The sequence below is a fragment of the Eleutherodactylus coqui genome, chromosome 5 (assembly GCF_035609145.1).
Source record: "Eleutherodactylus coqui strain aEleCoq1 chromosome 5, aEleCoq1.hap1, whole genome shotgun sequence".
Classification (NCBI taxonomy): Eukaryota; Metazoa; Chordata; class Amphibia; order Anura; family Eleutherodactylidae; genus Eleutherodactylus; species Eleutherodactylus coqui.
This window is the reverse complement of record NC_089841.1, coordinates 113,378,729-113,404,456: the sequence shown is the minus strand read 5'-3', so window position 1 is coordinate 113,404,456 and position 25,728 is coordinate 113,378,729.

Genomic DNA, 25,728 nt, shown 5'->3' with positions numbered 1-25,728 from the left:
AGAGGCAGTGCGGTGGCCAGGGGTAGAGGCAGGGCCAGACCGAATAATCCACCAAGTGTTTCCCAAAGCGCCCCCTCGCGCCATGCCACCCTGCAGAGGCCGAGGTGCTCTAAGGTCTGGCAGTTTTTCACAGAGACGCCTGACGACCGACGAACAGTGGTGTGCAACCTTTGTCGCGCAAAGCTCAGCCGGGGAGCCAACACCAACAGCCTCACCACCACCACCATGCGCAGACATATGATGGCCAAGCACCCCGCAAGGTGGGACGAAGGCCGTTCAGCGCCTCCGGTTTGCACCCCTGCCTCTCCCCCTGTGCCCCAACCTGCCACTGAGATGCAACCCCCCTCTCAGGACACAGGCACTACCGTCTCCTGGCCTGCACCAACACCCTCACCTCCGCTGTCCTCGGCCCCATCCAGCAGTGTAGTTCAGCGCACCGTCCAGCCGTCGCTTGCGCAACTGTTGGAGCACAAGCGCAAGTACGCCGCCACGCACCCGCACGCTCAAACGTTAACCGTCCGCATAGCAAAATTCATCAGCCTTGAGATGCTGCCGTATAGGGTTGTGGAAACGGAGTCCTTCAAAAGTATCATGGAGGCGGCGGCCCCGCGCTACTCAGTTCCCAGTCGCCACTACTTTTCCCGATGTGCCGTCCCAGCCCTGCACGACCACGTCTCCCGCAACATTGTACGCGCCCTCACCAACGCGGTTACTGCCACGGTCCACTTAACTACGGACACGTGGACAAGCACAGGCGGGCAGGGCCACTACATCTCCCTGACGGCACATTGGGTGAATTTAGTGGAGGCTGGGACAGAGTCAGACCCTGGGACCGCTCATGTCCTACCCACCCCCAGAATTGCGGGCCCCAGCTCGGTGGTGGTATCTGCGGAGGTGTATGCTTCCTCCACTAAAGCACCCTCCTCCTCTTCCTCCTCTGTCTCGCAATCAAGATGTGTTAGCAGCAGCATGTCGCCAGCAGTCGGTGTCGCGCGGTGTGGCAGCACAGCGGTGGGCAAGCGTCAGCAGGCCGTGCTGAAACTACTCAGCTTAGGCGATAAGAGGCACACGGCCCACGAACTGCTGCAGGGTCTGACACAGCAGACCGACCGCTGGCTTGCGCCGCTGAGCCTCCAACCGGGCATGGTCGTGTGTGACAACGGCCGTAACCTGGTGGCGGCTCTGCAGCTCGGCAGCCTCACGCACGTGCCATGCCTGGCCCACGTCTTTAATTTGGTGGTTCAGCGCTTTCTGAAAAGCTACCCATGCTTGTCAGACCTGCTCGTAAAGGCGCGCCGGCTCTGCGCACATTTCCGCAAGTCCCACACGGACGCTGCCACCCTGCGCACCCTGCAACATCACTTTAAGCTGCCAGTGCACCGACTGCTGTGCGACGTGCCCACACGGTGGAACTCTACGCTCCACATGTTGGCCAGGCTCTATGAACAACATAGAGCTATAGTCGAATACCAACTCCAACATGGGCGGCGCAGTGGGAGTCAGCCTCCTCAATTCCTTTCAGAAGAGTGGGCCTGGTTGGCAGACATCTGCCATGTCCTTGGTAATTTTGAGGAGTCTACCCAGGTGGTGAGCGGCGATGCTACAATCATTAGCGTCACCATTCCTCTGCTATGCATCTTGAGAAATTCCCTGCAAACCATAAAGGCAGCTGCTTTGCGCTCGGAAACGGGGGCGGGGGAAGACAGTATGCCGCTGGATAGTCAGGGCACCCTCCTGTCTATTTCTCAGCGCGTACAGGAGGAGGAGGAGGAGCATGAGGAGGATGAGGAGGAGGGGGAAGAGACAGCTTGGGCCGCTGCTGACGGTACACCGGCTGATTGCCTGTCATCCTTTCAGCGTGTATGGCCTGAGGAGGAGGAGGATCCTGAAAGTGATCTTCCTAGTGAAGACAGCCATGTGTTGCGTACAGGTACCCTGGCACACATGGCTGACTTCATGTTAGGATGCCTTTCTCGTGACCCCCGCGTTGCACGCATTCTGGCCACGACGGATTACTGGGTGTACACACTGCTCGATCCACGGTATAAGGAGAACCTGCCCACTCTGATTCCCGAAGAGGAAAGGGGTTCGAGAGTGTTGCTATACCACAGGACCCTTGCGGACAAGCTGATGGTAAAATTCCCAGCCGACAGCGCTAGTGGCAGAAGGCGCAGTACCGAGGGCAAGGTAGCAGGGGATGTGCGTAGATCGAGCAGCATGTACATCCCAGGCAGTGCAACAGTCTTTAAGGGCCTGGCCAGCTTTATGGCTCCCCACCAAGACTGTGTCACCGCTCCCCAGTCACGGCTGAGTCGGCGGGAGCACTGTAAAAGGATGGTGAGGGAGTACGTAGCGGATCGCACGACCATCCTTGGTGACGCCTCTGCCCCCTACAACTACTGGGTGTCGAAGCTGGACACGTGGCCTGAACTAGCGCTGTATGCCCTGGAGGTGCTTGCTTGTCCTGCGGCTAGCGTCTTGTCGGAGAGGGTGTTTAGTGCGGCTGGGGGAATCATCACAGATAAGTGTAGCCGCTTGTCAACCGACAGTGCCGACAGGCTAACACTCATCAAGATGAACAAAGGCTGGATTTCGCCAGACTTCTGTTCTCCACCAGCGGACAGCAGCGATACGTAAGCAATACGTAGGCTGCACCCGCGGATGGAAGCTACGTTCTCTCTCACCATCCAAAACGGGGACATTTCCGCTTCATCAATCTGTGTCTAATATTCCTCCTCCTCCTCCTGCTCCTCCTCCTGAAACCTCACGTAATCACGCTGAACGGGCAATTTTTCTTAGGGCCACAAGGCTCACTCAAATAATTTTTCTGAACAATTTTTATAAGTTTCAATGCGCTTAAAAGCGTTGGAACTTTAACTTGAACCAATTTTTCGTTACACTGGGCTGCCTCCAGGCCTAGTTACCACTTAAGCCACATTAACCAAAGCGATTAATGGGTTTCACCTGCCCTCTTGGCTGGCCATGGCCAATTTTTGGGATGTACATTAGTACTGTTGATACAGCAATTTTTGTGGGCCCTCGCCTACAGTGTAATCAAATTAATTTTTAGCCCACCTGCATTACAGCTGACGTTACATCCGCTGTGTTGGGCAATGCAATGGGATATTTTTATGTACCGCCGGTGGGTTCCAGGGAGCCACCCATGCTGTAGGTGCACACGGAGTTTTTAATACATGTGTCCACTTCTAAAGAACCCCAGTCTGACTGGGGCATGCAGTGTGGGCCGAAGCCCACCTGTATTACGAACGACATTACTACCTCAGCTGTGTTGGGCAATGCAATGGGATATTTCTATGTACCGCTGGTGGCTTCCTGGCACCCACCCAGGCAGTGGGTCCACAGGGAGTTTAACCTACATGTGTCCACTTCTAAAGAACCCCAGTCTGACTGGGGCATGCAGTGTGGGCCGAAGCCCACCTGTATTACGCACGACATTACTACCTCAGCTGTGTTGGGCAATGCAATGGGATATTTCTATGTACCGCCGGTGGGTTCCAGGGAGCCACCCATGCTGTAGGTGCACACGGAGTTTTTAATACATGTGTCCACTTCTAAAGAACCCCAGTCTGACTGGGGCATGCAGTGTGGGCCGAAGCCCACCTGTATTACGCACGACATTACTACCTCAGCTGTGTTGGGCAATGCAATGGGATATTTCTATGTACCGCCGGTGGCTTCCTGGCACCCACCCAGGCAGTGGGTCCACAGGGAGTTTAACCTACATGTGTCCACTTGTAAAGAACCCCGGTCAGACTGGGGCATGCAGTGTGGGCCGAAGCCCACCTGTATTACGCACGACATTACTACCTCAGCTGTGTTGGGCAATGCAATGGGATATTTCTATGTACCGCCGGTGGCTTCCTGGCACCCACCCATGCTGTGGGTCCACAGGGAATTATAAATGCATCTGTTTCCACTTATAAAGAAACCCAGTCTGACTGGGGCATGCAGTGTGGGCCGAAACCCACCTGCATTAACCCTTTCCAGTCCACTGTGTGACCTGTGAAGACATTAGGGTTTAAGGCTGTACAGCTCCGTTGTTGGTAGACGTCCGTCGGGGTTCTCTTACTGTATATTGCCAGCCTCTCTGCTGTCGGAGCCTATCCTACGTGTCAGCTCATGCAGTACTGGCTTTAGCCAGCATATAGCGCCGTTGTATAACGGCAGAAAAAGAGTAAGCCCCCTAGGAAAACCATATACAAATTGGATTGGAAAGGGTTAAGCACAACATTACTACCTCAGCTGTGTTGGGCAATGCAATGGGATATTTCTATGTACCGCCGGTGGCTTCCTGGCACCCACCCATGCTGTAGGTGCACACGGAGTTTTTACTACATCTGTACACTTATAAAGAACCCCAGTCAGACTGGGGCATGCAGTGTGGGCCGAAGCCCACCTGCATTAAGCACGACATTACTACCTCAGCTGTGTTGGGCAATGCAATGGGATATTTTTATGTACCGCCGGTGGGTTCCAGGGAGCCACCCATGCTGTGGGTTGACAGGGACTTCACAATAGGGAGTTGTACCTGCCTGTGTCTATGAATTAAAAAGCCCGGTCTGACTGGGGCATGCAGACACCTTGACAGAATGAATAGTGTGTGGCACATAGGTTCCCCATTGCTATGCCCACGTGTGCAGCTCCTGATGGCGGTGGCACAGGATTCTATTTCTCATTGCTTCTGTACAGCATTGTGGGCTATCGCTCCGCCACTTTTAAAGAGGGTCGCTGCCTAGCCGTGCCAACCTCTGCAGTGTGTGCCTGCGGTCCCTCGTCATGGCAGATGCAATTCTAAATAGACATGAGCGTGGTGTGGCATGAGGGCAGCTGAAGGCTGCCCAGGGACACTTTGGTGTGCGCTGTGGGGGGGGGGGGGGGGGGTTGGGCAGCATGTAACCCAGGAGAAGTGTCAGTGGAGTGTCATGCACGCAGTGATTGTGCTTTGTTGGAGGTAGTGTGGTGCTTAGCAAAGGTATGCCATGCTAATGAGGGCTTTTCAGAAGTAAAAGTTGTTGGGAGGGGGGGGGGGGGGCCACTCTTGCCGGTATTGTGGCTTAATAGTGGGACCTGTGAACTTGAGATGCAGCCCAACATGTAGCCCCTCGCCTGCCCTATCCGTTGCTGTGTCGTTCCCATCACTTTCTTGAATTGCCCAGATTTTCACACATGAAAACCTTAGCGAGCATCGGCGAAATACAAAAATGCTCTGGTCGCCCATTGACTTCAATGGGGTTCGTTGTTCGAAACGAACCCTTGAACATCGCGGGAAGTTCGTTCCGAATAACGAACACCCGAACATTTTGGTGTTCGCTCATCTCTAGACATGTCCTATCTTTGCTGCATGCTTTCCATAGGCCTAGAAAGCATGCATCATCCACCTCAGCTTGAAGTAACCCGTTCATACAATCTTTACAACACTATAGCTGCGATCTTTTCTTGCGGCTATAGTGTGCGAAAACAGCGCTTGTCTGAACGAGGCCTCATAGTGTGTAGTACTGAAATTGTTAAAGGGTTCTCTGAGCAAATACATCTATCCTGTCAATATACATGTTTGATTGCTTAGAGCACAGAATTCTCCTGTTTCCATCAATTATATAGAATTTGAATAAAGCAGAAGCACATATACTAAATCAAGGCTCTATTCAAACTCTACTCACGACAGTCCAACAGGTAAGGAGGAATAGGGGACTTGGGACTGTACTTTTAAACCAGCCCAATCCCTTTAAGCCAGCTTGAAGTAAGATTTTTGCAGATGTCAGGGGCATTAACAGGGGTTATTCCCTGTGCCTAGAAATACTGGTATAGATTTGCCCTTTTTTTTTGAAGGGATCATTCTGTAATTAGCCATGTATGTAGTCTATGCAAGAATGAAAACATGTTCTGATGGTACAGTGAAAAAACAGTGATAAAATATGAATTTGCAGGGCTATATGTGGTTGAAATATGTAACTTTACACAATATATCTGGTAAATATATATATCTCAAAAGCAATTACAATTAAAGACAAAAAGGCAATAATATATATTCATTAATATCATATCTACATTTTAATGGGATAATTGAAGACATTTCCCAGAATGTAGGGCATAATTTTAGAAAATGTCACATCTCCAGTAATTAATATTTGGAAAGACTCCACTTACTATATGATGAGCTGGCAGAATTATTATAGTGTGCCCAGCAATAGAAAGGAGTTACTTGTCATCCACATATTTCCCTATAAGAGCACATTAAATAGCAATCATTTCAAATCATATTTTGAATTGTGGCATTTGAAAACATAATATCATCTCTTACAATTTATGTCCTCTCTTGTACCAGACTTTAGGATTTATTTTGGGTAGGAGTGACAGCAGACAAACAAAACATACAGACCAAAAAACATAACAATGATGCCAACACAGCCTGCATACAATATTTTATGCACAAAAATAAAGAATAACCCCCCACTCTCCCCCAAAAAGAGGGAAAATGGTACTCGTGTATGTGAACTTTGCACAGGTAATACATATTGAGGCCTTGGTCAGGTAAGCGATTTTTTAGCGCATGTATAGGCGCACTAAAAAATCGTGGCTATAAGAACCAATGCTTTCCAATTAAAGCGGTCCAATTTTTATAAGCACTAAAACATGTTTTTAAGTGCACATCGCATTGCACTGAAGGAATCCCTTGCCACAGCTGTGACAGCTGTGGCATTGAATTCCTTTATCTCCGCAGGGAGTCCTCTCATCACTGGACCCTTGACAGCACTGTGAATGGCTGAACGCTGCCTCTGATTGATCACACAGCCAATCAGAGGCAGCGCTTTGAGGAGGCAGGGATTTCTCAATTGCCGGCCACAAGAAATAAAGAAGAAGAGTTTCAGGGACCACGGAGAAGAGCCTGACAGCGCTTCTAGGTGATGTATGATTTTTTTTCTGCAGTTAGGAATTGTTTTCGGGGAAAGGCTTATATTTCAAGTCCCACCCCTCTATCCCCAAAAATCCTCCCTGCGGGAGTCGCCTTCATCCCATTGCTTTCAATGGGGCGGCAGCAGTGCCGGCGCCATTGAAAGCAATGGGATAGCATCGCGTTCCTCTGCCACAGCTGTGACAGCTGTGGCAAAGGAGCGCATTTTCTCCCTATTTTTTCAATGGGATCGGCGCTTCTGTTGCAGGCCCCATTGACAGCAAGGTGAAACGCCTGGATATGATAGCATCCAGGGGTTTCACATTCAAAGAATACCCTGCTGCAGCTATCACAGCCACAGTAGGGAATACTGATTGCATTATTTATCTATATATATAAAATTGAATGTATGGGTGTGTGTGTCTGTATGTATATCTGTCTTTCTGTCTGTTTGTCCTTTATGGGCTACTACACCATTCATCCGATCGCCATGAAACTTTGGGAAGTTGTTGAGTACACTCCTGGAAACATTACTGGCATAGTACATTTATGCTATGATAAATGGCGTGCGTGCGAGCGTCGTCGACAGTTACGCCCCCCCCCCCCCCACATAGATCGTTCGATTTCCATCATTGCCACTAATTCTCTCACTTCCCGATGTCGTAGAAACATGAAATTTGGCATGAGTATTGATTATGTCATAAATAGGAAAAGGTAATGGGTCCCAACTCGATTATTCAATTCTAAGCGCAAAAGAATTAGCGTCCACATTTTACGTACGGAATCTAATTCTCTCACTTCCTGATGTAATTTGGCACAAGCATTGATTATATCATAAATAGGAAAAGTTTATGGGTCCCAACTCGATTATTCAATTCTAAGCGCAAAAGAATTAGCGTCCAAATTTTACATACGGAATCTAATTTTCCAACTTCCCAATGTCATAGAAACTTGAAATTTGGCATGAGCATTGATTATGTCATAAATAGGAAAGGTAAATGGGTCCCAACTCGATTATTCAATTCTAAGTGCAAAAGAATTAGCGTCCAAATTTTACATACGGAATCTAATTCTCTCACTTCCCAATGTAATAGAAACTTGAAATTTGGCACGAGCATTGATTATGTCATAAATAGGAAAGGTAAATGGGTCCCAACACGATTATTCAATTCTAAGTGCCAAAGAATTAGCGTCCAAATTTTACGTACGGAATCTAATTTTCTCACTTCCCAATGTCATAAAAACTTGAAATTTGGCACGAGCATTGACTATGTCATAAATAGGAAAAGCTAATGGGTCCCAATTTAATTATTCAATTCTAAGTGCAAAAGAATTAGCGTCCAATTTTTACGTATGGAATCTAATTCTCTCCCTTCCTGATGTCATCTATATATATAAAAATGAATGTATGTCTGTCTGTCTGTCTGTCTGTCCTTTATGCATTACTACACCATTCATCTAATTGCCATGAGACTTTGGGAAGTTGTTGAGTACACTCCTGGGAAGGTTACTGGCATAGTACAACTATCCTCCGATAGGTGGCACGCGTGCGAGCATCGTCGACAGTTATGCCCCCCAGACAAAGATCGTTTGATTTCCATCTCAAGCACAAAAGCAAAAGGCATTATGAGCAAGCGTGTTCAACTACAAAATGATGCATCCGCCGAATGTTTCGCAAAACAATTGCTGGATATTGAGAATGCTGAGGTAAAATGAAAGCTGTGCTGTGATTGGTTGCTATTTCTTATACTGCTGAGGTAACATGAAAGTTGTGCTGTAATTGGTTGCTATATATTATACTGCTGAGGCAACATGAAAGCTGTGCTGTGATTGGTTGCTATACAGTTAGGGCCAGAAATATTTGGACAGTAACACAATTTTCGCGAGTTGGGCTCTGCATGCCACCACATTGGATTTGAAATGAAGCCTCTACAACAGAATTCAAGTGCAGATTGTAACGTTTAATTTAAAGGGTTGAACAAAAATATCTGATAGAAAATGTAGGAATTGTACACATTTCTTTACAAACACTCCAGATTTTAGGAGCTCAAAAGTAATTGGACAAATAAACATAACCCAAACAAAATATTTTTTTTTCAATATTTTGTTGCGAATCCTTTGGAGGCAATCACTGCCTTAAGTCTGGAACCCATGGACATCACCAAACGCTGGGTTTCCTCCTTCTTAATGCTTTGCCAGGCCTTTACAGCCGCAGCCTTCAGGTCTTGCTTGTTTGTGGGTCTTTCCGTCTGAAGTATGGATTTGAGCAAGTGAAATGCATGCTCAATTGGGTTAAGATCTGGTGATTGACTTGGCCATTGCAGAATGTTCCACTTTTTTGCACTCATGAACTCCTGGGTAGCTTTGGCTGTATGCTTGGGGTCATTGTCCATCTGTACTGTGAAGCGCCGTCCGATCAACTTTGCAGCATTTGGCTGAATCTGGGCTGAAAGTATATCCCGGTACACTTCAGAATTCATCCGGCTACTCTTGTCTGCTGTTATGTCATCAATAAACACAAGTGACCCAGTGCCATTGAAAGCCATGCATGCCCATGCCATCACGTTGCCTCCACCATGTTTTACAGAGGATGTAGTGTGCCTTGGATCATGTGCCGTTCCCTTTCTTCTCCAAACTTTTTTCTTCCCATCATTCTGGTACAGGTTGATCTTTGTCTCATCTGTCCATAGAATACTTTTCCAGAACTGGACTGGCTTCTTGAGGTGTTTTTCGGCAAATTTAACTCTGGCCTGTCTATTTTTGGAATTGATGAATGGTTTGCATCTAGATGTGAACCCTTTGTATTTACTTTCATGGAGTCTTCTCTTTACTGTTGACTTAGAGACAGATACACCTACTTCCCTGAGAGTGTTCTGGACTTCAGTTGATGTTGTGAACGGGTTCTTCTTCACCAAAGAAAGTATGCGGCGATCATCCACCACCGTTGTCTTCCGTGGACGCCCAGGCCTTTTTGAGTTCCCAAGCTCACCAGTGAATTCCTTTTTTCTCAGAATGTACCCGACTGTTGATTTTGCTACTCCAAGCATGTCTGCTATCTCTCTGATGGATCTTTTCTTTTTTTTCAGCCTCAGGATGTTCTGCTTCACCTCAATTGAGAGTTCCTTTGACCGCATGTTGTCTGGTCACAGCAACAGCTTCCAAATCCAAACCCACACACCTGGAATCAACCCCAGACCTTTTAACTACTTAATTGATTACAGGTTAACGAGGGAGACGCCTTCTGAGTTAATTGCAGCCCTTAGAGTCCATTGTCCAATTACTTTTGGTCCCTTGAAAAAGAGGAGGCTATGCATTACAGAGCTATGATTCCTAAACCCTTTCTCCGATTTGGATGTGGAAACTCTCATATTGCAGCTGGGAGTGTGCACTTTCAGCCCATATTATATATAAAATTGTATTTCTGAACATGTTTTTGTAAACAGCTAAAATAGCAAAACTTGTGTCACTGTCCAAATATTTCTGGCCCTAACTGTATATTATACCGCTGAGGTAAAATGAATGCTGCGCTGTGATTGGTTGCTATTTTTTATATTGCTGAGGCAGAATAAAAGTTGCACTGTGATTGGTGGTTATTTCTCTTACTGCTGAGGTAACATGAAAGCTGCACTGTGATTGGTTGTTATATATTATACTGCTGAGGTAACATGAAAGCTGCGCTGTGATTGGGTGTTATATATTATAAAGCTGAGGTAACATGTAAGCTGCGCTGCGATTGGTTGTTATATATTATACCACTGAGATAACATGAAAGCTGTGCTGTGATTGGTTGTTATCTAGATATATAAAAACGAATGTATGTATGTCTGTCTGTCTTCGCAGCAATGCGTGACGGGTAAGCTAGTGTGTGATATGTAACTCCTGTCATGCGTTTTTATTGCACATGCAATGTGCCTTTTTTTTAACGCACCTATATATGCGTGAAAAAAAAAACGCTCGTGTGACCGCGGCCTGAAAATACATTCATGTGAGCCCAACTTAAAGCAACCCATCATGAGTTCAAATTCACTCCATGGTCTAGAAACCCGAATCTGACCACATCACCAATGGGGGTGGTTTGGGGTAGAGCTCATCGGAGCAGCCAATGCGACTTGTCTCTTCTGTGGGGGAGCGGACTTCAAACACCTCTCATATTTTCCAGGCAAGTTGTTGATAATGGTCCTTTATAGTCTTGTGTTTTTGAATTACTCTGCTTTACCAGTATTGTACGATGGCCATAGTAGAGTGGATCAATGGCAGGCTGAGTAATAAGGTATATAAATATAACATACTGTACACTGATCAGCCATGACATTAAGGTTTATGAGTATCTTATCAACATTATAGTCATAATACAACTTAATTTAATAGTTATTAAAATATATTCAAGAAACACTTATCACATTTCTTTTTTTTCCTGCAGCCCTGCACCTTAAAGGCTATTCCCATCACGGAAACGTATGGCAAATTAGCAAGATATGCCATAGATATCTGATAGGTGAGGGTCATCCCTATGGGACACTGGAATGAGCATCTCCTGACCCCATCTCAGCTCACCTGATCTTCATCCAGGCTCCGAGAGGTGGACAATATATGGAAGCAGTTGAATGCCCTTGATTCGCTGAATTTTACAGCCACAATAGCTCTAATGTTGCAATTCAACTCAGTGAGAGAAGAAAATCTCCAGGTTATATACTAATATTATGAGCGAGGCATGACTGAATGTACTCTAGAGGTTATCCATGATTTGTAGGTCTTGGAGTTTCATTATCCTTGTCTCTTGGGTAATGTGTATAGTTTTATGAATTCTGTCAATGACTAAATGTTCAAAAGATGTGGTAATAATTTCTTTGAGTACAACATAGCACATGAAAGCTTTAGCTGGCCCAGATTGATTTGTTTCCGTTTTCCTATGACCTTTATAATATCTGGATATTTTTCTGCTAGATTCCTTCAATATCTCTGTATGGTTTTACAAACCAGACATTTTATTTTTGCCTGAAGCATACAATGGTACATCAAAATAACATTCTTTGCTGTAGAGTCATTTGTGTCCATCATACAGATGTAGTTCCTATCTTAAACCGATGCTTTGTGGCTCCAGTTGTTTGGTTTTATTTCTTAAGCAGAAATTAGCCTTTTCAATTTATTTTAGTCAAATATTGTTCATCGAATCGTATTACATTCAGTACAATGTTACCAGCCTGATTGAAAGCCTCACTACATAAAATAGAACATTTCCAGTTATTTTGCTTAAAGGTCCAAACGATGCCTGTCAGCTCGTCCCAGTAAGACTCGCTCCTTTGCTGATACACAGGAGTGAGTATCGCTGTATTCGCTCACAGCGCTGTCATAATGGAGGCAGATGGGTCGGGGATCATTCTCCCTCCACCACCACCATTCACAGTAATCAGACAGTCGTTCAAAAGTGAACGACTGCTGTTTAATAATAATAATAATCATAATCTTTATTTGTATAGCGCCAACATATTCCACAGCGCTTACATAGACAGGGGGAATACAGAAAGACAAAAAATACAAACATTACAGAACCACGGTTACATAGTAATCAGTTGATGGAAACAATAGGGGTGAGGGTCCTGCTCCAACGAGCTTGCATACTACGAATAGTGGGGTGATACAGAAGGTAAAGGGCTGGAGATGTGCACGGAATGGCGAGGTGGAGAGTGAGGGATTTTGTACACATAGACAATGGTCAGACATTTAGCCGTGTGACGGCAGAAACGGTATGACTGCAGGAGCAGTTTATGATGGCTAGCAGGGATTGCAGTCAGTAGGTCAGGGAGCATGTTATCAGGCGGTGTACAGAGAGGTTTGTTTAGGGAATTCGGTATGCCTCCCTGAAGAGGTGCATTTTTAGCGCATGCCTGAAGTTCTGCGAGTCCTGGATGGCTCGGGTAGCCTTTTGTAGGACCAGTGTTGCTCTGGAGAAGTCTTGGAGGCGGGAATGAGAAGTTCGAATTAAAGGGGCGCTCAGTCTGGTTTCGTTAGCAGAGCAGAGAACCCGGGCTGGGTGATGGATTGAGATGAGGGAGGCGATATAGGGGGGTGCTGCACTGTGGAGGGCTTTGTGGATGAACGTAGCGAGTTTAAATTAAATTCTGTATTTGACGGGCAGCCAGTGCAGTGACTGGCACAGGGCAGAGGCGTCAAGTAGCAGCTGGACAGGAAGATGAGCCTGGCTGCCGCATTCAGGATGGATTGGAGAGGGGAGAGTCTGGTGCAGGGGAGCCCGATCAGCAACGAGTTGCAATAATCGAGCCGAGGGAGAATGAGGGCAACAGTAAGCGTTTTTAAAGTGTCCACAGTGAGAAAAGAGCGGATTCTTGCCATGTTCTTGAGGTGCAGCTGCCATGTTCGGGCGAAAGATTGCATATAGGGGGTAAAAGAGAGATCAGAGTCAAATATGACTGCTGTTTACACTGAGCGACACGTCATTCAGTTTTCTGCATGCAGAAACTGAGTGACTGAACAATTCTGCGTGCATTTACACAGGACGATTACCATTCAAATTCTTGCGGTAGTGCATGAATCTGAATGATAATTGTCCCATGTAAAAGGGCCATTAGTCTCTGATCAGATCTCAAGTATCATTGCAGACAGGTAGTGCATCAGAGAGAGGGCCAGGTTCACTGCTCTCTCTAAGCTGTGTACTCTGGAAATGCTTTCTGGAAGTGAGTTAAAAAATATCACACCCTGCAGACAGGTATATCTTTAATTCAGCATGTGGATCTCATTAATGTCTTGTTTTAAGGGTGGCTTTAAAAAGGGCAACTATTGTCTGAATAAGGCCTCCTGCACACTGGCAAGAGCGATGTCATCACAGCCTTATATAATTCTCGCAAACCTTCTAAAATCCCCTGTGAAAACAGACTCGCATCACTGCGGGGAATCCCATTGCTCTCAATGGGGCCGGCGGCAGCAGCGCCGTCCCCATTGAAAGCAATGGGAGATGACCGCGATCCTCTGTTGCTGCTGTGACAGCTACAGCAGGGGATTCCTTCATCCCCGTGGGGAGTCCCTTCATCACTGAACAGTGATGAGAGGACTCCCCGCGAGGATGAAGGAATCCTCTGTTGCTGCTGTGACAGTAGCGACAGAGGATCGCGATGCCGCTGGGGAGTCCCCTCATCACTGAGCACTGCTGTCGCCGGCCCAATTGAAAGCAATGGGTGATATTGCCAAAAGAATAGACATGCTGCGATTTGCTTCCCGCGTTACATTGCAAGGCAGTGCCATGCAGGGAAACATCACAAGTGTGAATGAACCCATTCAAAAGAATGGGTTTCATATTTGTGAGAGATTTGTGTGTCTCGCAATGAACAAATCTCGCACGATTGTATCGCCAGTGTGAAGGAGAAAAGCCGGCTTTTTAAAAAACACTTTTATTCAAAAAAATCCATAAAATTGCAAATGGTAGGCAGTGTGTAACACCATGTCTACCACCAGACGCACTTCGAAAGACACTTCGTTCTTGATCACAGCTAACAAACTGACATTGTACTTCTCCTTAATTATGGACCAATCATTATACATTTAAAGCATATGTGCACATTTCCACAAACTTGATTGCGACACCCAAAACCCAAAGCAAACCAAAATTATATATTTTTTTCCCCTTCTTTTCATTATTTTTCTTCTTTCTTCTCCTTCTCTTTAATAAATACACAGCAAATCATTTTTACAATTTAAACCCACTGGTAAGCAAGTTCCCAACTTCAATATCAAAACCGCCTCTCTGCTGAGGACAAACTATCTCCAATCTCCTCCTCTTAAAGGTTTTTTTACAGCTTCAATACTGCAGAGTCTGAATGACTTCAAAGACCCTGCATGATGTTCCAGAAAATGTCTTGCAACTCCTGAGGCCATTTTTGTTCTTTTTCTCTATGTCATTAATATGCTCCATAATACGTGTTTTTAACTCGCGAATAGTCCAGCCTGTATAAATTTTATTGTCTGAATAGTGGCTAAAGCTGAAGCATACGAATGACTGGTGTTTGGGAGCTTTTACACAGAGCAATTATTGTTCATTTATTCAATTTCATAAACGCTGAATGAATTGGGAGAATTTACACCAGTCAAAATAAAAGTCATCGACAAGTTAGAACACATTTTTGTTTTAAACATATTTTTTAAGAATTTTGGGTGATTTTTTTTTTTTTTAATGGTTGGTCACAATCTATATATTTTTAAAAATCCTAAAGTCCTGCATTTTTCACATTGAGTACAAAGATTATAGTTACCTTTACACGGTATGACTGTTGGGCACATAAACACTCAACAGCCATCCCAGTGTCTATTGTGCCTTGCTTTTACACAGGAGCAATAGTCTGTCAGAGAATAGAGATGGAGTAGACCGGAAATCTCTTCCAGCTGCCTGCCTCCATTCACTGCAAACAGGCAATCACTCAAAGATTAGCAGGTCCTGTTTGCACTTAGCGAGAAGCCGCTCAGTAGTTGTTTTAGTTCAACTCACTGAAATGAAACGACTAGTGACTATTGAGCGACTTCTCATTCAGTGTCATGTTGGGGCCGTATGTACACAAGCCAACAGTCACTCATAATCGCTAAATTGAGCAATTAATCAGGTGACTATTGGCCCATGTAAAGGTACCTTAATACTAATCTGTCACTTCCTGATCTGTAGAGAAATCTTTGCAGCAGTCATCTCACTAACATCACAGCTGTATTCTGCTAAAAGATGACATCTATATGTAGATAACACAGGATCCTCCATTCACAATAGGCGATAAGCTGTGACTATTTACACCCCCTCCCTGCAAAATTACCTCCACATATGTCACAGAACATGGGAGAGCGTGTACACACATTCTTGTAAAAAGAGTCATGCTATGTGCATGAGCTGATTTCTCAGGGAGACAGCACTGGAAGGGGGGGCGCAGTGAGTATGAAAGACAGCTCTGCAAGCCCCTTGCCCCCTCACCTTTGAGCTCCATAAAGTAGTTCATGGGGCTCAAGGGTGATGACAGAGGCCCTTTAAGTTTAGTTTTTTGGGTTGTAAATATGTGTTCAAGAGAGCAGAAAGACAGAGTCACCAGAGATTTCATGTGATGGAATGAGCACTGAATGGATCTGAGCAGCTTGCACTGTAGTGTAAATCATGCAAACTGGATAATCCAAATGGTCCAAAACTTTTAAAGGGGTTTTGTCATAAAAAAATCTATACTTATCTATTTCTTCCCCATCAGTCTCCTTACCACATCTTCTCCTCTCTGAGCTTCTGCAATGCCCCCAGGGTCACCTCACCACATGCCTGCCGGCTTGTTATGAAGACTGCATTCCTCGCATTCTCTTCCGGCCGGGTCAGTGAAGGTCAGGTACCCATGCTGTAGCATTCACTGCCTAGGAAGGAATGCTGATCTATTGCCGAGACAGCTCGCATGAGCAGTCTTTGCAGTAGATCGTCATTCCCCCTGCTGGACTGTGAACTGTGACATAACATACATTGGCTGGCAGGAAGAAACTGCCTGTGAATATACGTAACCTCACAGGAATCAGTCAGCTGGAGGTGAGGTGACCCCCCCCCCCCCCCCTCCCCAGACTGCAGGAGACAGGAGAAGTAAATTTTGTTTTTCATAAAATACACACAATGCAATTAAATATGTAAACAAAGGTGCTCTTAGCATTTAAACCTACTCATCCACCCAGAATATTCTTTTAGATCTGACTAATTTCAAATTCTTTGTTCTTTTGCCCATTCTATTTATTGTATTTCTCTATGCCAATTCAAATACAGTTGTTTTTTTTACAGCTTTTCCTCATCAATTTATTCAGTCTTACAGAAAAGAGAGAAATATATTCTGGAGGAAGTTGCTTTAAATGAAAAGGTTTCATTTACTTTCTTTACTTGATCTTTTAAAACAATATAATAAAATGTATTGTATCCATCATTGTATCCTCACACATGAAATTCTAAAGGACTGCATTACTCTTTTCATCACTATCTTCTGAATGTTGCCTTCAATTTGCTGTTCAATTACTTAGCTTTTTACATTTCAATGACAGCATAATATAGAAATTTTAATTTGGTAAGGCAAATCCAATTGTATTTAAAAATCATTACATTTTTCTTCTATTATATTATGATTACTTGAATTTAGATGCTCGATTTCTTTAAACTGCACGAATGAACAAATGGATAACATATTGAAAAAACACACATATAATTCAAATTCTATTTAAATAGAGATAAATCATGTAAAGCTTTAAATAATATTCAAATGCATTAAAGTGGTTTTGTTATTAAAACAAAACCTTGTCCCCCAGCTAGGCCCTATCTAAAAAAAACAATGAGTGTATACTTGCCTCTCCTTGGGCCCCAGGACGCAGCTGAGAGTCAGCGCTCGTATTGGCGGTGACTGCCAGATAAACAGGCCGGGCAGAATCATGTGACTGCTGAGGTAAATTAGAGTCTGCCGTGTCACATCCCTAAACTCCTGGCATCATGACGGCCAGGATATGGGAAGTCACCACCAATGTCAGCATCAGCTGCACCCAAGGAGTGGTGAATATACCCTTGTTTGTTATTTTTGTTTTAATGACAAACCCCATTTAATAAATGTATTGAGTCACTTAGCAGAAACAAATATCTAGAGATTTCTGCTTAAATTTCTTTTAGCATTCTGATTCCAAACTCATTAGTAGCTGCGCCTGCAATAGCAACCTGGACCGTTGCACTATTGACAGATCTGACATAACCTCACGAGAGGTGTGCTGTCTTCCCAGTGCACAAATCAAAGATGTGTCTAATAGACTTTCAAGACTCTTCAGTTCTACAGAAAACTACCCTTTCCTACTAATACATGTAGGTACAAATGTCACTGCAAAAAAGGACCTTGCAGAGACTTTGAAGACTTTGGCAGGAAAGTGAAGGAACTATGCATCCATCTTCTCATCTATCCTCCTAGTGGATGGCCATGGAATAAGGAGATGGAACAGAATTCTAGACGTGAACAACTGGCTACGTCAATGGTGTAGTCAATATAACATTTGGATATCTAGATCATAGCGTGAATTACCTATATGATGGACTTCTTGCTATAAACAGGTTGCACCTTACATAGACAGGTAAGTATATATATTGGCAGGCACCTTGATACACTCAAGAGAGCTTTAAATAAGAACAATATGTGAAGGGAAATGAAAGGCCAGGCAAAACTATACAGATAATTAATACATTTGAGAACCTTGCTATTAGAAGTGGAAAGAAAGACAAATAATTCAGAAGGAAAGAGAAGCTGATGACAAACTAAAATGTATATACACATATGCGCAGAGCTTGGGAGACAAACAAGGGGAATTAGAGCTCCTAACACAGATAGAAAAATATGATGCCATAGGCATCACAGAAACTTGGTGGAATGATACACATGATTGGAATACGAGGCTTGAACTTTACAACCTTTTTATAAGAAACAGACCTAATAAAAGGGGAGGAGGTAATGCGTTGTATGTTAGGAAAATATACACCTCCACAGAGATTCAAGCTTCAGACAATGGTAGCTCTGTAAAAACTATATGGGTAAGACTATAAAGAGAAAACCACAGAAGGGACACCATTATAGGCATTTACTATAGGCTACCTGGACAAGCAGAAGATATGGAAAAACTCTTTCTAAACCAGATGGCCACGTTCGCCAAAAAGCATGACATAGTGATCATGGGAGATTTTTGGGAATCTCTCTCAGGCAAAAGTAATGGGTCCAACAAATTCTTAGCCACTTTTGCTGTCAACTTTATCTTCCAAAAGGTAGAAGAGAAAACAATGGTATCTGCTATCTTGGACCTAATTCTTACCAACAGTGAGGAAATGGTTGAGGAAGAAAGGGTGGCTGGGACCTTAGGAGGCAGTGATCTTGCTATCCTTGAATATTGGATAACAAAGGGAGGAAGACCTGAGAAAACTCAGACCTCAGGGTGGGATTTCAGAAAAGTAAATTTTAATAGACTCAGAAAGAGGTTAGAAAGGATCCAATGGCTGGATGTTTTTAAGGACCTGAAATGTCCAAGAAGATTGGGAAATAATGCAAAATGAGATTCTCAAAGCACAATCTATAACAATCCCTAAAATTAGGAAGAATGGGAAGCATTTAAAGAGACAAGGATGGATGAACACAGAACTTGCACACATGCTAAAAGGGAAGAAAAATATGTTTATCAAATGGAAAGAGGGGGGAATATCTAAAGAAGAATATAATGCAGGCTGCAGAAACTGTAAGGCAAGTGTCAGAAAAGCTAATGCTAACAATGAACTGAGGCTTGCAACACAGGCCAAAAGCAATAAAAAGGATTTTGGGGGTATGTCAAAAGCAAAAGAAAAGTCAAAGATGCTATAGAATGTTTACAGGATGAAAATGGTGAATGAGTTAAAAATGATGTTAAGAAGGCTCAGCTTTTAAATTCCTTTGTGTCAGTTTTTTTTTTTTAAAGTAGACGTAACATGAACTGATCTTTCCTATGCTTTTGGGGGAATAAAAGAATGCAGGCTATCTATAAGCAGGTTCAGATGAATTACATCCTTGGATACTGAAAGAAGCCACAGAAGAAGAAGCTGAACCACTCGCTGTAATCTAAGTCCCAAACAAGCCCTTCTCAATTCCCAGTAGGAAAGCAATTGTGCCTTTATGTAGCTCTTTAGTTTGTAAACCTGTCGGGGGCTTCTACATTGGTTTATAGAATGTCACTTGCCATATTCTGAGGCGCCAAGGGTCCAAAAAAGTGCTTTGGTGCTATGCGTGGTGAATATATTGCTTTTATATAGTTTGGGGCATGTGGAACCCCAAACTATATAAAAAAATAGGATGGAAAACTCCTTTAATATGCTTACATATGTAAAATTATTTTCCACTAGCTTTTATTACTCATCCTTACATCATTAGAATCAGCTATAAAACTAGAATTGCAATAATTTGTTTTAAACATGAAAACTATCAAAGAATCAGCTCTTTGAGGAGTGTGTACATGATGATTAAGCTAGGCAAAGTATAAAATGTAGCCAGGGAGTGTAAGTAACAATTAGTGAGCCCATGGACAAGACTAGCATCATGTACATATTACTTCTCTCTTCCTATTTCATTTAGTAGGGAAATTTAGCTTAGGAGAATGAAATGATGCCACTGACTGACTTTTCCAATTTTGCCAAGAAAACCGATTAACGATTATGAACACTTTGTTCACCGAACCAAAGCATCGCTTGTACACCTGGGCGTATCCTAAGGGAGTTTACATCTTGTAAACCCAAAAGTAGAAAAGATCAGTTCTAGCAGCAAAAATGTTCTCAGGCGCAAATTGTAGTTCTGATCACCAACTGCTTTGTTGCCAAAATCAAACTACATTTCTGCAATTGCAAAAAAGCAACAGCAGCATGGAAGTTCAACACTGACTTGGTCATTATCGCTTATGCAGTAGAAGAAGCGAATTGTTTCAAATTGCTTAATACCTTTGAAAAAAAGTCAGATGAACTATGGGAAGAAATTAAAAGCAGTACAATCAAAACAGCAAACATAAACATACCATGCAAAAAAGCAACAAGAAAAACAACCTTGCTATGAGCAGATATCATCCAAATCGCCGACATGCAACAAGAAGTAAAAGCTACAGGAAATAGGGACTATTTCCTGTGGCTAAATGTCCAGTTTTAGAGCAAAGCACGGAAAGTCAAAGAATGGTTTTATAATGCATACTGCATGGAATTGAAGGAAAGAAACAAAAAAGGACATACCAGAGAGCTCTTTACTCACGTTAAAAAAGCTTGTGCACCCTTTGTATCATGCAATGCAACCTCAATTTTTGATCAGAATGACAAGGCATTACCCTTTCCCCCCCCGAAAATAAGAAATACACTGAAAATAAGTCTTACCCTGATTTTTCTGGATTTTCGGTCAGGCTTGAAATAGAAGCCCTACCCCAAAAATAAGCCCTAGCTGCATTACATTAAAAAAAGGAATACTTTACCTAGCAGGCCTGGTCCAGGTCCTTCTCACTGCTCTCCAATCCACTTCTTGCAGTCCTTGGCCGCCCACAGATAATCACCTCCTGGTTATTCTTAAATCCCACCTCCAGGAAGTTATGGCTGGGATTGGTTCATCGAGTGCTGCATTGATTGGTTTAGCAGCGACTGAAAAACCGATCACAGGCATTGTATTGGGGAGGCAGGATTTATGAATTAGCTAATCAATGCCATGGCTCAGCAAATTCATAAATCCTGCCTAAACAATGTGATAGCTGTGATTGGCTGAGCAGCAGTCGAAGAAACAATCAATGCAATGCTCGATAAACCAATCACAGCCATCACAATGCTTCATCGAGCGCTGCATTGATTGGCTGAGCAGCGCTTGAAAACTAATCAGAGCTATCACTTCCTGGAGGTGGAATGTATGAATCCTGTTACCAGAAAGTGATCTTCTGTGGGCAGCCAAGGACTGCAAGAAGCACATCGGAACTCCGGAGAATCAGCGCCTGTTAGGTAAATATAATACGACATCCCCAGAAAATAAGACCTAACACCTCTTTTGGGGCAAAAATTAATATAAGACAAGGTCTTATTTTCGGGAAATCATGGTACACAATACTGAAAAACTTAAGAATAGATGGCGGGAATCCACCAAAGAACCAATGGTCGCAGAAACCATCAACCGCAAGCAGAAGAACTAACAGAATTAGAACCTAATGTCCTGGAGGATGAAGTCGAATAGGCATTGAATCAGATGCCAAATCAGAAAGCATACCTGCTGAGCTGCTCAAGCCCCTGCCAGTCCAGATGCTAACAACACTCTGATGCAAACTTGGGAAACCAAATTATGGGCAAAAAAATGGGCTGGGTCAGTTTTCATGCCGCTTCCAAAAAAAGGCAGCCTGAGGTAAATCTCAAACTACCACACTAACCTCAATACTGTATGCAAGCAAAAGGTTATTGAAGATTATACAAAAACACATGATGGTGAGAGTGGAATGGGAACTCCCTGATGCACAAACCGGTTTTCGCAAAGGAAGAAGAGCAAGAGACTAGAGATGAGCGAGCACCAAAATGCTCGGGTGCTCGTTACTCGGGACGAACTTTTCGCAATGCTCGAGGGTTCGTTTCGACTAACGAACCCCATTGAAGTCAATGGGCGACTCGAGCATTTTTGTATTTCGCCGATGCTCGCTAAGGTTTTCGTTTGTGAAAATCTGGGCAATTCAAAAAAGTGATGGGAGTGACACAGCAACGGATAGGGCAGGCGAGGGGCTACATGTTGGGCTGCATCTCAAGTTCACAGGTCCCACTATTAAGCCACAATAGCGGCAAGAGTGGCCCCCCCCCCTCCCAAAAACTTTTACTTCTGAAAAGCCCTCATTAGCATAGCATACCTTAGCTAAGCACCACACTACCTCCAACAAAGCACAATCACTGCCTGCATGACACTCCACTGCCACTTCTCCTGGCTTACATGCTGCCCAACCGCCCCCCCTCCCCCCCACAGCGCACACCAAAGTGTCCCTGCGCAGCCTTCAGCTGCCCTCATGCCACACCACCCTCATGTCTATTTAGAAGTGCGTCTGCCATGAGGAGGAACCGCAGGCACACACTGCAGAGGGTTGGCACGGCTAGGCAGCGACCCTCTTTAAAAGGGGCGGGGCAATAGCCCACAATGCTGTACAGAAGCAATGAGAAATAGAATCCTGTGCCACCGCCATCAGGAGCTGCACACATGGGCATAGCAATGGGGAACCTATGTGCCACACACTATTCATTCTGTCAAGGTGTCTCTGCATGCCCCAGTCAGACCGGGCTTTTTAATTCATAGACACAGGCAGGTACAACTCCCTATTGTGAAGTCCCTGTCGACCGACAGCATTGGTGGCTCCCTGGAACCCACCGGCGATACACAAAAATATCCCATTGCATTGCCCAACACAGCTGAGGTAGTAATGTCGTGCTTAATGCAGGTGGGCTTCGGCCCACACTGCATCCCCCAGTCAGACTGGGGTTCTTTACAAGTGGAAACAGATGCATTTATAATTCCCTGTGGACCCACAGCATGGGTGGGTGCCAGGAAGCCACCGGCGGTACATAGAAATATCCCATTGCATTGCCCAACACAGCGGATGTAACGTCAGCTGTAATGCAGGTGGGCTAAAAATTCATTTGATTACACTGTAGGCGAGGGCCCACAAAAATTGCTGTATCAACAGTACTAATGTACATCCAAAAAATTGGCCATGGCCAACCAAGAGGGCAGGTGAAACCCATTAATCGCTTTGGTTAATGTGGCTTAAGTGGTAACTAGGCCTGGAGGCAGCCCAGTTTAACGAAAAATTGGTTCAAGTTAAAGTTTCAACGCTTTTAAGAGCATTGAAACATATAAAAATTGTTTCGAAAAATTAGATGAGTGAGCCTTGTGGCCCTAAGAAAAATTGCCCGTTCAGCGTGATTACGTGAGGTTTCAGGAGGAGGAGCAGGAGGAGGAGGAGGAATATTAGACACAGATTGATGAAGCAGAAATGTCCCCGTTTTGGATGGTGAGAGAGAACGTAGCTTCCATCCGCGGGTGCAGCCTACGTATTGCTTACGTATCGCTGCTGTCCGCTGGTGGAGAAGAGAAGTCTGGGGAAATCCAGGCTTTGTTCATCTTGATGAGTGTTAGCCTGTCGGCACTGTCGGTTGACAGGCGGGTACGCTTATCTGTGATGATTCCCCCAGCCGCACTAAACACCCTTTCCGACAAGACGCTAGCCGCAAGACAAGCAAGCACCTCCAGGGCATACAGCGCTAGTTCAGGCCACGTGTCCAGCTTCGACACCCAGTAGTTGTAGGGGGCAGAGGCGTCACGGAGGACGGTCGTGCGATCGGCTACGTACTCCCTCACCATCCTTTTACAGTGCTCCCGCCGACTCAGCCTTGACTGGGGAGCGGTGACACAGTCTTGCTGGGGAGCCATAAAGCTGTCCAGGCCCTTAAAGACTGTTGCACTGCCTGGGCTGTACATGCTGCTCGATCTACGCACCTCCCCTGCTACCTGACCCTCGGAACTGCGCCTTCTGCCACTACCGCTGTCGGATGGGAATTTTACCATCAGCTTGTCCGCCAGAGTCCTGTGGTATAGCAACACTCTCGAACCCCTTTCCTCTTCGGGAATGAGAGTGGGAAGGTTCTCCTTATAGCGTGGGTCGAGCAGTGTGTACACCCAGTAATCCGTAGTGGCCAGAATGCGTGTAATGCGAGGGTCACGAGAAAGGCATCCTAACATGAAGTCAGCCATGTGTGCCAGGGTACCTGTACGCAACACATGGCTGTCCGCACTAGGAAGATCACTTTCAGGATCCTCCTCCTCCTCCTCCTCAGGCCATACACGCTGAAATTATGACAGGCAAGCAGCATGGGTACCGTCAGCAGTGGGCCAAGCTGTCTCTTCCCCCTCCTTCTCATCCTCCTCATGCTCCTCCTCCTCCTCCTGAACGCGCTGAGATATAGACAGGAGGGTGCTCTGACTATCCAGCGACATACTGTCTTCCCCCGCCTCTGTTTCCGAGCGCAAAGCGGCTGCCTTTATGGTTTGCAGGGAACTTCTCAAGATGCATAGCAGAGGAATGGTGACGCTAATGATTGCAGCATCGCCGCTCACCACCTGGGTAGACTGCTCAAAGTTTCCAAGGACCTGGCAGATTTCTGCCAACCAGGCCCACTCTTCTGAAAAGAATTGAGGAGGCTGACTCCCACTGCGCCGCCCATGTTGGAGTTGGTATTCCACTATAGCTCTACGCTGCTCATAGAGCCTAGCCAACATGTGGAGCGTAGAGTTCCACCGTGTGGGCACGTCGCACAGCAGTCGGTGCACTGGCAGATTAAACCGATGTTGCAGGGTGCGCAGGGTGGCAGCATCCGTGTGGGACTTGCGGAAATGTGTGCAGAGCCGGCGCACCTTTACAAGCAGGTCTGACAAGCGTGGGTAGCTTTTCAGAAAGCGCTGAACCACCAAATTAAAGACGTGGGCCAGGCATGGCACGTGCGTGAGGCTGCCGAGCTGCAGAGCCGCAGAGCCGCCACCAGGTTACGGCCGTTGTCACAGACGACCATGCCCGGTTGGAGGCTCAGCGGCGCAAGCCAACGGTCGGTCTGCTCTGTTAGACCCTGCAGCAGTTCGTGGGCCGTGTGCCTCCTATCTCCTAAGCTGAGTAGTTTCAGCACGGCCTGCTGACGCTTGCCCACCGCTGTGCTGCCACGCCGCGCGACACCGACTGCTGGCGACGTCCTGCTGCTGCTGACACATCTAGATTGCGAGACAGAGGTTGAGGAGGAGGAGGAGGAGGAGGGTGCTTTAGTGGAAGAAGCATACACCGCCGAACATACCACCACCGAGCTGGGGCCCGCAATTCTGTAGGTGGGTAGGACGTGAGCGGTCCCAGGCTCTGACTCTGTCCCAGCCTCCACTAAATTCACCCAATGTGCCGTCAGGGAGATGTAGTGGCCCTGCCCGCCTGTGCTTGTCCACGTGTCCGTAGTTAAGTGGACCTTGCCACTAACCGCATTGGTGAGGGCGCGTACAATGTTGCGGGAGACGTGGTCGTGCAGGGCTGGGACGGCACATCGGGAAAAGTAGTGGCGACTGGGAACTGAGTAGCGCAGGGCCGCCGCCGCCATCATAGCTTTGAAAGCCTCCGTTTCCACAACCCTATACGGCAGCATCTCAAGGCTGATAAATTTGGCTAGGTTAACGATTGAGCGTGCGGGTGCGTGGCGGCGTACTTGCGCTTGCGCTCAAACACTTGCGCTAGCGACGGCTGGACTGTGCGGTGCGAGA